Source organism: Thamnophis elegans, chromosome 8, assembly GCF_009769535.1.
Source record: "Thamnophis elegans isolate rThaEle1 chromosome 8, rThaEle1.pri, whole genome shotgun sequence".
Taxonomy (NCBI): domain Eukaryota; kingdom Metazoa; phylum Chordata; class Lepidosauria; order Squamata; family Colubridae; genus Thamnophis; species Thamnophis elegans.
Genome location: NC_045548.1, coordinates 4358784 through 4368503, shown reverse-complemented (window position 1 = coordinate 4368503; position 9720 = coordinate 4358784).

Here is a 9720-nt window from a genome sequence, read left to right as displayed (position 1 = left end):
TTCAATCTGTCTTGAATACAGCCGGTCAACTCCAAGGGGAAATAATTGTGCTGCCAAACTGCTCTGTTGGGAAATTACACGCAGTCTGAGTTGCAAAAATCAGCTACAGAATGGGACCAGCCTATTAGGGTGCTGTTAAAAAGGCAAGTTAAAAACTAATACCATTTTATATACATTCTTAGTAAGGCCACACCTGGAATACTGCATCCAGTTTTGGTCACCACATTACAAAGAAGATGTTAAGATGCTGGAAAAAGTGCAGAGAAGCACAATTAAGATGATTAAAGTCCTGGAGACTAAAATAAATGAAGAACGGTTGAAAGATTTGGGTATGGCCAATCTAGAGAAAAGAAGGGCCCGGGTGACATAATAACAGTATTCCAGTATTTGAGGGGCTGCCATAAAGAAGAGACCTATTTTCCAGAGCACCAAATGGCAAGACAAGGAACAATGGATGGAAACTTATCAAGGAGCGAGGCAATCTGGAATTAAGGAAAAACTTTCTAACAGTAAGAACAATTAATCAGTGGAACAGCTTGCCATCAGAAGTTATGGGTGCTTCATCACTGGAGGTTTTAAAAAAGAGATTGGATAGCTATTGGAAGAGCTGGTCCCTTCCAGCTCTATTTGGATCAGAATTAAATTTTGGTCCTCTTGAGTCCCAAATCAATTGTAAACTGAGAGAGGCGTCTGCCTGTGAATATCGGCACTCCTCTTACATGTATTCTTACAGAGAGAAGAAAATGTTGTTAAAGATATTCCCTCCCTCTTATTCCCATTACTGAAATATATTTCTGGTTAAATGCGAATTAGCAGAATTTCTACATCTCTCATATTCTGAAGATCAATGTAAAGGTGTTGTAATCCATTCCGTGTGTCTGTGTGTGCAGGGCAGTTTCTGCTGTCTGAAACACACATACACAGGGATGCAAAAACATCGCACCAGAAACATCTTTCCGGCCTAACCGGCCAGGACTCACTACGCAGCCTCATGTAACGTGAACTATGTGAGCCAGCTACTCCCACACATGCCCTTTCCCCTCCCAATGCCATGCAGCTTGTGACTTTCTATTCACCCATGGCCCAGTGCATAACAGGGCATGCGCAGCCACGCTGAACCACATAGGAAAAAACAAACTCCTACATAACATAACATCCTGATAGTGCTCCATAACATCCTGACAATTCATAACATAACATCCTGATGTTCACTCTAGATGTGCCTTACCAACGATTCCAGGATTTGGTTCCACCACAAATGCGCGAACGACAAAAGCGCGCCTGACTAAACCGCGGTGACAAAACCGCGCCGACGAATGAGCGCTGAAGCGCGCCGACAACAGCACGCCGACAGAAGCGCGCTGTAACCTAACCCTAAACCTAACCCTAAACCTAACCCTAAACCTAACCCTAAACCTAACCCTAAACCTAACCCTAAACCTTACCTTAACTTAAATCGCGCTTCCGTCATCGCGCTGTTGTCGTCGCGCTGTTGTCGGTGCGCTTTTGACATCGCGGTTTTAGCGCCGTGGTTTTGTCGGCGGGCTTTTGACGTTCGTGCTTTTGTCGGGTCACGCAGGATTTGACCATATATAGACAGAACATCCCTGAGCAGTAGATTAGAAATTGTAGTTTTACAGGCTGTCTTTAATCACATGCTGACTGCTGATTGCTTCTCCTGCCTTTGTCCTATCTCAATAAAAGGGGCTCTCAGACCCCCAATCTGGGTCGCTCCATCCCGAGAAAGCTCGTGTCCGTGTCTTTTCTCCACATTGGCCTCATGGACAAACCACGGGAACTTCACATAAAGCTACCTCTCAGGTTTTATCTGGGCTGTCTGCTTTCCATCCTTTCAGATATATGCCACTAGAGGGAGCTGTATAACAAAGCAACTTTCCATGCTGGTAGGTTGCGCAATCTGTGCAAAATTTCCTTCTATTTACTTGTACATTGAATACGTGTATATAGAAAGGCATACGTGTTTAGAGCACCTGATGCAAAACTCTTTAAATTAAGAGATTGCTTATAGATATTTTCTCCAGATCAGTGGTGGGTTTCAAATTTTTTTAGAACCTCTTCTTTAGATGTGGCCTGCTTTTATAGTCTGGAGAGGAGCCTAATGACCAACAGCTGAGCGTAATTACTTCCTGTAATTACGTAGTTGTTCTTGACGCCGAGTAGCCCTTCGACGGCGTGCATCCCGGAACAACTCACTGCTGGCGTCCGGATCACTCTCCCTTGTCTCCTCCCCACTGATCCAAGACTCAGGCGCCACCTGGTGGCCAACCAGTCTCTCTGCGCCCTGCTCGGTGTCGGTACCCTGTCCAGGGTCCTCCACATCCTCCAGGGACAACTCATAGGGCCCCTCGCTGTCGGAGTCTGGTGGCAGCTCCAACGGCTCCTGCTGGGCCACAACACAAATGCTACTTTCATTCTTTGCAGATGGTTTCTGTGATTCAGGTCCCTTTTCCTCTCAAAGAGGTTTCCCTCTTGGGTACATTATGACTGGTATCAACAGCATTTTCTCTTGCAAGGTAGTCCTTGCAAGAGAAGTTCTAATAACACCTGTTCTCTGAATTATTATGTAGAGAAAGGGAAGGGAGAGGGACACATGCAATGCTTTTTTACATTTATTTTAGAACAATGACACACATATAAAACTGAGTTTGTTTTGAGCAAATAGTTAAGCTAAATGTTTATGAAAAGAATACCTGGTGAAACTTTTCTTGGTGAAAACTTTCGTTTAGAATAAAGTGAGATTTCTCACCATTACAGTAATATTGCAAGTCCTCCTCTCGTAATTAGCTATAAACCAAACTGAGTCAGACTCCAGAAAGATATTGCATTATATACTCTGCTGCTGTACAACACATCCCTGTTAGCAAGTGATTCTTTTGCTTTATTTGTTCTTTTATTCTTTTAATACCATCAGTGGTAAAGGGCATATATTATGTTTATTTATGTTTGAATGTTTATTTTATTTATATGCCGCCCTTTTCCCCCGAAGGGGACTCAGGGCGGCTCACAATTCAAATCAGGGAAGGGGGGTACAGACAGAAAATAAAAAGACGAAACATAACCATACATAATTTAAAAACACACAACAGTCATACCATTCGAGACGGGGGCAACAGCTCTTTAGCCCCAGGCCTGTCGGAACAGCCAGGTTTTAAGGGCTTTGCGGAAGGCCTGGAGGGTGGTGAGGGTTCGAATCTCCACGGGGAGTTCGTTCCAGAGGGTCGGAGCAGCCACAGAGAAGGCTCTCCTCCGGGTAGTCGCCAGTCGACACTGCTGTTATTATTCATATCATATTATGATATGAAAAGAAGGGGAACTATGGTCCTGTAAACCATTGTTGGGTTTAAAAATGCAGGTAGAACCACAACAGAGCCTCAAATTTATGTTGTTAAGCAACGGGTCTGCTTTTTTTCCTCAAGTGGTCTTGAGGAAAGTTGTCCTGCCGAATTCTCTGGAATATAGCATCCCTTCATTTTTGCCTGGTTAAGAAAAACCTAAACTTAAGCCTAAAACTTAGATTTGAAGTCACTGTCAGCAGTGCAATAAAATAAATTAGGGTTCTGGATTTCTTCTTCTAATGGATCGAAGTAGAGGGGAAAATCAAGGCTCAGAAATACATATTTTCTGGTAAGAAATGCTGTCTGCAGTTGATTCTTTGCTTGTTATCACTTGATTATTTTTATGGGTCTTGAAAATTGAAGCTTTGCTTATTGCAAAACCAGTTTCATCTTTCTCATATTTATTTCTTGTTTTTTTCAGAACCTAGCCCTTTTTATTTTACCATAACTATTTTACATGCCATTTAAAATAAACAAATTTCTGGAAATAATCTGTTTTTGTAGAGGGCTTCAGGGGGAAAAAAAGATTATCATCACCCATCACTATATAATAGAGGCTTCATAATTTGTAATTTGTAAGTTTATTTTATTTTTTTAATTATGTACTGTTTTTATATGTCACTGTCTGTATTCCCTTCCCCATAAGTTGTAAGCCGCCCTGAGTCCCCTCAGGGAAAAGGGCGGCCTATAAATAAACTTACAAATTACAAATTACAAATTACAAATTACAAAGATAGTTATTAAGTTAATTTTGTCCCACTTTACAACCTCTCTTGCCAAAGTTGTTAAGTGAATCACTGCAGTTGTTAAGTTAGTGATGCAGTTGTTAAGCAGATCTGGCTTTCCCCCATTGCCTTTGCTTGTCAGAAGGTTGCAAGAGGTGTGGCCACACGACGCCAAGACATTGCGACGGTTATAAGTATGAACCAGTTGCCAAGGATCTGAATTCTGATCACGGGACTATGGGGATGCTGCAACAGTCACAAATGTGGAAAATGGTCATGTGTCCCTTTTTTCAGTGCCATTGTAACTTCAAAAGATCATTAAATGAATAGTAGTAAGTTGAGAGCTACTTGTAGCATTTTGGCAATATTTCCACTTTCATGTCTATGGCCTGCCTCCCTTCTACATTCACCCTGTCAAGAATAACATGGCTTGAAGTGTGCGTACAAGATGTCAGTGTTCCAAGTATCATGTAGAATTAAATCAGAGTCCAAGGCAAAACGATCCTTAAAGTTCCAATTTAATAAAGCAGACATCTTAGCACATCTGTGTTAATCCCAATTCTGGAAATGACATCAGAATTCCACCCAGTTGAAAGTTCATGATCTTGTCCCCACACCCACAAATCCATCACATGGTCCAATCTTCTTCTTCCATGCTGGCATCCACACCCAGCTGCTTCTGGTCAGGTGTAAAAGTCCGGAGACAAAAGATGACCTTGGCTTCTAGTAAAGAATGACAACGATACATTCCACAATCCTACTCCTGTCTATTCCCCCCTCCCGTCGACTATACTAAAGAAACAGCATATTGAAATAAGAGAAAGTGAGGCAGGCCAAAATTCTAAAAGGAATATAATTGCAGACCTGACACAAGATAGGGAACAGCTTCAATATTTGGTCCCATTCGAAGAATCCTTAGATGAATAATCTATGCAGATGTGATGATGCGGGTAATTGAAAGCACAAAAGCAATAAAGAAAAGAGATATGGGGAAAGTGTAAGTCACTTTTATGGACTAGGGGAATATATACATCCCACACATAGACACACTTACATATACACATGTGTGTGAGAGAAGAAATTACAATTTGATCTGCACAAGGAAAAAAACATGCTGAACTGGGATGTGGAATTTCTTGGGGGGAAATGTTAGCATTCTGAATTGTTTTATGAGTACAGAATTGTAGATATCTACCCTACTACCATCTATGTTAAGAGTATTACAGCATAATCAGCTTTGCTGGAGAATTATGTTGGGGAATATTATTACATGAAAATCTCCAAGATCGTCCAGCAGAAGCTGTTTAGATATAAAGGGAAATACAAGATGAGTCACTTTTGATAGAGACAGATAAACTTCACATCTGGATGAGAATTTAGGGGCCCACTACAGTGATTTAAATCATCCATTATCAAAGGAAATTATTAATTACTTCAATGGCTGCTACATCTTCCTTCTCTTGTTTCTAAGAATCTACAGAATTGCCAGTGGGATTTAATTCTGAAATGCTATTTAATTCAGTAGTGAAAGCAAAGTCACAAAGTCACTGTTTACTGAACTTGCAAAATTAACACATACACTTTCTAATTGAGGAAGAACTATTCCACGTTCATTACTTTTCTCAGTTATCAAACAGTAATGCTTCCACACCAACCTCTGACCACTTTCCCCAAAGTATTCTGGTATACTTGTTTAAGAGCTTAACCAAAAAAAAAATCAAGAGTACCACTTTGGGACCATTAACTAATTTTTTTTCCCAAGCTCATGTAACTGGCAGATTAGTTTAATTACTTCAAAGAGGAAAATCAATACAGAAAGCTGCAATATCTTTTTAAAGTGCTGACTTTGTGACAAATGGCAGCAAACACCATCCAATCACCGTGGGGTAGCTGTCATTTTAATTCTCACCATATTGTTCTGGAAGGCAGATTCTTTTAATTTCTTCTAATATCGTTCAAAGAGATGGGGGTGAGAAGAGCAGGCTGGGAAATTAAAATGGCAGCTACCCGGCACTGATCAAAATGTTGAATTTTAAAGGAAGCCCAGGTTCCAGAAGCAGAGGTTGCTCAGAATAAAGATCAGGGAAGTGCAGATTTGAAGGCTGTGACTCTGTTTAACCACAATTTTGTTTTTCAGGGTTTGCTAATGCCTAATAATGGACAGCAAACCGTTTCTCTTCTTGACCGTTGCATAGGGTTTTTCCCTATTTAAGGTTTTCATCCTGTTGCCTTTTCATTTTGAGCCATATCCTCTCTTTCATCTCCCCACACCCAATTCCATTTATTTATTTCGCTATTTATTTAGTTATTTGTTCTGACCCCCCCTCGTTCCACACCAAAGCACACTCCGAGCCAGAGATAAATTACGGCATTTAATTAACAGACAAACAGGTCCTTGGCAGCAACACAGCACAGACAAGCTTGGGCAGCAATAAACACAGATAAGGCTTGGCAGCAATCCAGTCTGCCAAGCTCATACAAAGTTTTCCGACATTCGATTCTGTGTTGACTTCTGCAAAGAGGGGCGTGTGCACAAGTAGCCTTTTTATAGTCTGGAGAGGAGCCTAATGACCACCAGCTGAGTGCAATCACCTCCTGTGATTGCGTAATTGTTCCTGACGCCTATTAGCTCTTCAATGGCGTACATCCAGGAACAACTCACTACTGGCTTCCGGCTCACTCTCCCTTGTCTCCTCCCCACTGGTCCAAGGCTCAGGTGCCTCCTGGTGGCCAACAAGCCTCTCTGCGCCCTGTTCGGAGTCGGAACCCTGTCCAGGGTCCTCCACATCTTCCAGAGCCAATTTATAGGGCCCCACGCTGTCGGAGTCTGGTGGCAGCTCCAACGGCTCCTGCTGGGCCACAACAGTTATTTATTTAGTTATTTAGTTATTTAATCGCCTTGGAACTCTCAAATGTTGCTTCAAGTGGGTATGATACCCAGAAGTTAAGGATGTATTTCTTTAAGAAACAGTCAAGTTTTTTTTAAATTTTAAAACAAACAAAAACATACATAAAAATACCACCAGTTACACATCTATTTAGCATGTTGTTTAGTCACAAACATTTGTGCACCACCGCTTTCATAGAAACAGTCATTTTCAGAATTAAATCTGAAAGGCTGGGGTTAACTTTATGATTTTATAAAAATGGAAATATGACTAATCTGCCTGTCATTCAAAGAACAGGCAGATTCACTGAAATCTGGACCCTGCCCCCCAAAAACATGACTTAGAATTTCCTCCTTGAAGGATTTGGTTGGAAGTATTCCCATCCTAAAGGTTATTGTCAGAGCACGTTTCAAGATGTAGCTAGAAAAGTCAGGTTTTTGCCCTGCTAGTGAGATGTATTTCTGCCAAGTATTTTATTAAAATGACATTTCTAGCCTAGGTGATACGAATTTGGTCTTCTATAAGTCTTCCCTCTAGCCTTTGAGTTCAGTCAAGGTTGGCTATGTGGCCCTATTCTATTCTAGTATTTGCCTAGACGTTGATGTCATGGATTTTTCAAATTTCATTTGCAAGGTTACAGTCTCCATGGATGATAGTAGATTTCATCTGAGTTTCTATGGCTATGTTTCAACTATCTAAATTTTCAATGATCTGTAAAGGCACCATAAATTGTGTCTAGCTATTAGCCAAACCGTAGTTGTTCTCTCTAATGACTCTCCCTGACTTTTAACATCTTGGGGGAAATCTCTTCTCTCAGTTCTGCCACTATCAGAAACATGTGAGGAATGTCAGAAGAAAAACTTGAAGAAGAGTTTCTTCCTATACCCTAACAGTTGGAATTCGTCAACTGGTGAGGTCTGTAACATACCTTTCCTTCCTACCCAGGCGGGATGAGTCAATGTAATTGGGACAAGATGGTTTCTCAGATAACCTGATCCCATGCGATGAAGGGCTTTTAAGTGATAACCAATATCTTGAATTGGACCTAGAAGCAAACTGGCACCCAATGTTGACTCAGCCTTCCATCCTTCCGAGGTGGGTGAAATGAGGACCCAGACTGTGGGGGCGATATGCTGACTCTGTAAACCGCTTAGAGAGGGCTGAAAGCCCTATGAAGCGGTATATAAGTCTAAGTGCTATTGCTAACAAGACAACCATATCCAATGTGTGGCCAGTGTTTTGAGTCAGACCATGAATGACCTAGGAGAGGCCTGTGAAGCCTTAAGCTCCCTCCAAGGCCCATCCAAGGGACAGGCATGTTGAAGTCCCCGCCAAGATCATAAATTTGGGGAATTCCACAGCCAAGCCCTGGCCCCCAGCAATTCAAGCAGCAGAGAAGCTTGACACAGTAGTAACAATCCCACCTGCTCCCATGAGCCTATCTTCTGAAGCAAGGTCTTACCACTGGCAACTTGTAGAGCAGTGGCTGTGAAGATCAGCAGCAATTCCCAGATGACAACTGCCACATCCCTTGTGTGCTCTGGGGCTCCACCTGGTTTCACATCCTAAACCTCGCTGGGCATATTTCACAGAGGGAACCCCCCTCTTCTTTCCCTATTGAAAGTGAGTGGAGAGAAGGGAGTTACCTATGCAGCTCCGACAGTAGGCCCAGCAAGCTATAAAGGATTGCCTAAAATTACTGCAGCATTATTTGACATTTAGATGAACATTCAGAGACAAGATGTATCCAGGACTTTTGGCCCCTGAATGCTTCAAGTTGGTTCTCTTTCAGTACTCAAAAACTTTCATCACAACAGCCCAGAAAGTTTTTTTTTTTTTAAAGAAAGAACGACTGAATTTTCATTTTTTCACTATCTTTCTCTGCTGCCCAGTGACTTTGGGAAATACGAAAGATGAATGCCATGGCCTGCTCTTATTTGTTTCTTAATGAGTTTCTCTATACTATGGGGGAACTCCCTTGTCAAAGGGAAATTCAGGTGTCAATGGGAAATTCACATAGCAAAGGGTTGGGGGGGGGAAGCCCCTCACATGTGATGCATTTATGATGAAGAGGAGCTCTATAAAAAAAAAATTGGCCAGGTGTGGATTAGCAAATTTTTGCAGATGTAGAGAATTTAGCTCGCTCTCTGGGCAGCAAATTTTCTCACCAAGGATTCAGATTTAGACCGCAGGAGATCTGAATAATCTGTGGATCAGCTGGTACAGGGAACCCAGATTCCAAAGACCTGATTTTTCCTGCTGCCAGGACTGGTAGAACACTCTTATTGTGCCCACAAACCAGTGGTGGGATTAAGCCAGTTTACACCTATTCGGGAGAACCGGTTGGTAACTTTCTAAGCAGTTCGGAGAACCGGTTGCTGGAAGAAATCTCCTTTTGTTTTTTTCCCACTTTACAGGGCTAATCCTGTAAGGAAGGCAGGAAGGAGACATTCTGGTGTTGTTTCTAGCCTAATCTTTATTGACCTGCTTACAGAAACTGCCTCTCCGGTTAACCCTTATTACATTGTCACAGCTAAGAAAAAGCGCCCATCGACATGAGTGATGTTGAGTTGGCCACGCCCACCCAGTCACATGACCACCGAGCACCACCTACCCAGATGGTCATTAGGGCAGAGAACCGGTTGTTAAATTATTTGAAACCCACCACTGCTACAAACTGCATGCAGAGCCATCTCTCCAGGCACATGAACAATTGCGCATTGCTCTTCCGTTGTTCTGGCACGCCAGCCA